At 47.7% G+C, this 4,873-nt stretch overlaps 1 non-coding gene across 1 annotated transcript; it reads left to right on the top strand.

Moving 5' to 3' along the window:
* Positions 1 to 4,413: 4,413 nt before the first annotated feature.
* Positions 4,414 to 4,486, top strand: TRNAG-CCC. The gene has a single exon. It is a non-coding gene; the product is annotated as a tRNA-Gly (tRNA).
* The last annotated feature ends 387 nt before the right edge of the window (positions 4,487 to 4,873 follow it).

Raw genomic sequence — 4,873 nt, 5'->3', positions numbered from 1 at the left:
CACACAGCCAGCAAGTGGTTAAGCCCATATCTCCTGGCTCCAACGGTGAGATACTGCAGTACACGTGGTCGTTGACTCCCCAGTCCCATCCCCCTCCCCATTGTGTGGCCACAGTTCAGTTTCAGGGACTGACCCTGCCTCCAGGTGGGCCCCCCTTCAGTTCAGTCAGTTCAGTTGCTCAGTCATGTCCGACTCCTTGTGACCCCATGGATTGCAGCACACCAGGCCTCCCTGTCCATCACCAACTCCCGGAGCTTGCTCAAACCCATGTCCATAGAGTCAGTGATTCCATCCAACCATCTCATCCTCTGTCATCCCCTTCTCCTCCTTCCTTCAATCTTTCCCCAGCATCAGGGTCTTTTCCAATGAGTCAGGTCTTTGCATCAGGTGGCCAAAGTACTGGAGTTTCAGCTTAGCATCAGTCCTTCCAATGAATATTCAGGGCTCGTTTCCTTTAGGATGGATTGGTTGGATTTCGTTGCAGTCCAAGAGACTCTCAAGAGTCTTCTCCAACACCACAGTTCAAAAGTATCAATTTTTCGGTGCCCAGCTTTCTTTATAGTCCAACTCTCACATCCATATATGACATCAGAGGGCAGGCAGAATGAAAACCACAGTCACAGAAAACTAACCAATCTGATCACATGGACTACAGCCTTATCTAACTCAATGAAACTATGAGCAATGCTGTGTAAGGCCACCGAACATGGACGGGTCATGGTTGAGAGTTCTGACAAAACATGGTCCACTGGAAAAGGGAATGGCAAACCACTTCAGTATTCTTGCCTTGGGAACCCCATGAACAGTATGAAAAGGGCTCCACTTAGTTAGTGCCAATCATGAAAGTCCATCTCTCTTCTTCAGCAATTGAAGCAAGAGCTCAGGCCTAAGCTGATCAGCACGTGCCATTCTCCTGGGTCTGGGGAACGGTTCTAGCCAATGAGACATGATAAGAAGTCTGTTGTGAGTTTCAATTCTTATGCTTCCTTACTTTGAAGAACAAGATTAGGAAGCTTCTCTCTCTTCCTAAGATAAATACAGAAGAAGGTAAATCAGTTTGCTGCTGGCAGTGCTTCTACAAAGAAGGGAACCAGCCCTAGAACTAAACTAATACTGTGGATGGTGGAAGAGAGAAGAAAAAAGGACCAAGCATCCGTGATGACCTTGTGAAGTACAATGTTAGACAATCTTGAAACCATATTAAGTTGGGTCATCTGATCATTGCAATCAAAAGCATCTTCCTGGGGCTTCCCTGGTCACTCAGCTGTAAAGACTCCACCTGCCAATGTAGGAGACACAGGTTCAATCCCTGATCCAGGAGGATCCCACATGCAGGAGAGCGACTAAGCCCGTGCACCACAACTATTGAGCCTGTACTCCAGAGCCTGGGACTCACAACTGCTGAAGCCCTTGCGGCTAGAGCCAGTGCTCTGCAACAAAAGTCACCGAATGAGAAGCCTGCGCACTGCAACTGGAGAGGAGCCCCCGCTCACCGCAAACCAGAGAAAATTCAAGCGCAACAAAGAAGACCCAGCACAGCCATAAAATAAATAAATAAATAAAAATTATTCATTAAAAAAAGCACCCTTCTGGTTGCAGGCCCCTTCTTCCCTGAGGCAGCCTGGCAAATGCGGAGCCCAGCAGTCCAAGTGTGCCATTAAACCCCAAGGTAATAATGACACCTGCCTCATCAGCCCCCATACGCCCCCTCTGTCCTCAAATGGCTGTTTGTTGACACTGCCTCTCTTGAGCTGTTTTAACTTCGCAGGGAAGGCGGTTCAATGGTGCTGTGAGTCATCCTTCCAAGAAGCAGCCTTCATGCTAAGGCAGGGTGAAGATGCGTCTGCTCCCAGTACCCACTGCCCCTCCTCCTACCCACAAAGGGCAGCTTTCCTCTGGAATCCACGCACATGCGGTTTCTTCCTCACTGCACCAGCAGGTCCCGGTGCTGTTGCTTGCTGCTTCCAGTTATTCGCTTGGAATCCGAGCCGCTGGGAAGTCAAAACTAGCCTTACTCTACCAGCGTGAAAAGGAGACACAGAAGCAGCCTTTTGGCTTCACAGAGGGAAGGATCTGGGATTTTTCTGCTCTTCCTATGAACATCAGGGCTCCTGCCTACATGGGTCTATGATTACACAGCCATTTGGAAATTCTGTGAATTGGAAGCAGCACTGTCATTGACTTCCTACAAAGAAGAGGCAGCGGGAGAAGTCTTCCGGCAGAGGGACACAGGGGCAGCCATCTGGCTGGAAGTCGCTGTATTTACATAAGTTGTCGCTTCCCTTCAGGTGGCGAGGAGCAGTGTGCTAGGGAAGGGGTGCTAATGTCCAAGGCTATGCTTGACACCACGTATTAATCAGGTTTATATTTTATTTTTTATTTTCTGTATTTTATAATGCTTTATAAAGCATTGTGAGGGACAGAGACTGACCCTCCCAGGCCTGGCTAATTCCTAAAGACAGTGAAAAACTTGCCTTCAGTATGCCGTTCTATGCCAACCAACCAACCCAAAGCCCGTACCTCTGCCCCATCCTTTATCTAACTTTCTCATACCACACTGATGTTTCCCCTGTCCTAAATCACCTCTAGGCCAGGTGCCAGACATATAGAGACCACCCTTATAGCCCAGAGCCCATTCACATTATTCAGACTATACAATCCTGGTGGTGGTTTAGACACTAAGTCATATCCAACTCTTTGTGACCTCAAGGACTGTAGCTCACCAGGCTCCTCTGTCCACAGGATTGTCCAGGCAAGAATACTGGAGTGGATTGCCATTTCCTTCTTTGGGGGATCTTCCCAGCCCAGGGAATGAACCCCGGACTCCTGCATTGCAGGCGGATTCTTCACTGACTGAACTACCAGGGAAGCCAGCCATAATACAATCCTAAACTTGTTCAAAGTGGCCAGCCATGTCTGCCCTTTGCTTCCCATGGAAACCTCAACAAAGGCTCTGGCCGTGCCCTCTCTTCCCTTCTCCACTCCTGACGTACCCAGGTGCTTCCCCAGGTGACCCTGCAGAGCATGGTGTGTCTCCTGCTTTTGGGAACTGTGGGTAATAAACTCTTCTTTTAAGGCAATTAAGTTTCCATGTCTGTCATCTTACCATATCTAATTAAGCGAGATCAGACAGCAAGAGGAAGAGAGCATGATTGTAGGTAATGCCTACCACACTGCAAAGTAGGAATTATTAGCTCCATTTTTCATGTGCATAAAGTGAAGCTCAGACAGTTGAGTAACTTGCTGGTGCTGGTTAACAGGGAACACTGATCGTGAGCTAGGGTGCTGCAGCAACTTCTTTTTTATAGAGATACATGAAATTTTAGAGGTACTGTTGTTTGGCAGGAGAGTTGAGTACTATTCATCAAAATTAAAAAGTTTTATTTTAGAAGGGAATTTTCTTAGGCTTAGTTAGTAGAGATGAAATATGGTATGTGAGTCCATTCAGAGGAGCTATTGGGGAAAACTGAGAGAATAACTCTCAGGAACTGGCCGGCATTACTGCATCAAATCTCCTGGGCTTTTTGTTTACATTCTTACAACCTCAAGAGGAGGCAAGCCAAGTTGGAATGCAGCCAGTGGAGCAGAGGGTCCAGCTGAGACTGAACTCGAAGTCCCTCTCCAGGGTATCCCAGTGACAAAACAGGCCGGCCCCAGCATGTCAGTGATGTGATTACATAAGGAAAACCACACGCAGGAAGTAAACATTCATTAGAGGAAGAGCAACACATGGTCTTGCTGTTACTCATATCTGGCCTGGGGACCAGCAGCAGCCGCATCACTCAAGATGTTAGAGATGCAGAATCTCCAACCGCATCCCAGACTCCCCAAACCAGAATCTGCAAGTTAACAGGATTGTTGGATGCTTCACATGCATGCCACAGTTTGGAAAGCCCTAGTCTTTATAGTTCCACACTTGAGAATGGGGGACAGTGGGGAAACGATTAGGATGTGATTGAAGGATGAGATCAGAGATGGACTGAAGCTGTAACTGGAAGGACTTGTACTGAGTCTGCGTGTATGGTGCCTCTTTGGTACCACAGACCCAATAGAGCTCCCATTGCTTTCCTGGTTAGGTTATCAGGGTATCACCAACTCATCCTGGGTAATCCTTTGTCATGGTGAGGGGGGTGCTGTCTTATGCCTTCTGGGCTTCTTTAAAAAATAATGTACATTTTCTCCCAGCACACCTCGTAGCCTGTCTTCTGCATCAGCCACCCTGCCCTTAGACATGTTATCTTTACTTTCCATCCCCTTCCCAACTGGCCTGTCTTCTGCACAGCCTCCTGGCTTGCTTCCACCTTCTATCATTCTGCTCTTCACTACCCATCCTGAGTAGCCTCACAAAGTCCCAGAAGCTGGTTCTAGTCTCTGGAAACAAATTTGGCTGCATGAATCAGAAAATGAGGGATTTCCCTGATAGTCCAGTGGCTAAGACTCTGGACTCCCAATGTAGAGGGCCCAGGTTCAATCCCTGGTCAGGGAACTAGATACCACGTGCCACAACCAAGATCGAAGATCCTGCATGCTGCAAGTAAGACCTGGTGCAGCCAAATAAATACTTTTTTTTTAAAGGAAAAAACAAAAATAAAAAGTATCATAAGTATCCCAGGTCTCAGTCTCCCATATCAAAGTTCTGGAAGTCAGCTGTCCGTGGTTTGTACTGCAGTCCCCTTATTCCTCACTAGGCCTCATATCACAGCTGGGAGTGCACTCTGCTATCAGGTCCAAGACGGCTACTGTAGCTGGGCCATCATGTGTGTTCCCTGCCCAGAAAGGAGAAAAGGGATGAGATGGGCCTAAATCCACCCTTTAAGGACACTTTCCAGGATTTTGCTGACATTTTGGGTGCTGTTGTTATCATTGTTCAGTC

This window comes from Bison bison, unplaced genomic scaffold (assembly GCF_000754665.1).
Source record: "Bison bison bison isolate TAMUID 2011002044 unplaced genomic scaffold, Bison_UMD1.0 scf7180017864456, whole genome shotgun sequence".
Lineage (NCBI taxonomy): Eukaryota > Metazoa > Chordata > Mammalia > Artiodactyla > Bovidae > Bison > Bison bison.
Note: the sequence above shows the minus strand (reverse complement) of the source record. Positions and strands in the feature narration are given on the sequence as shown.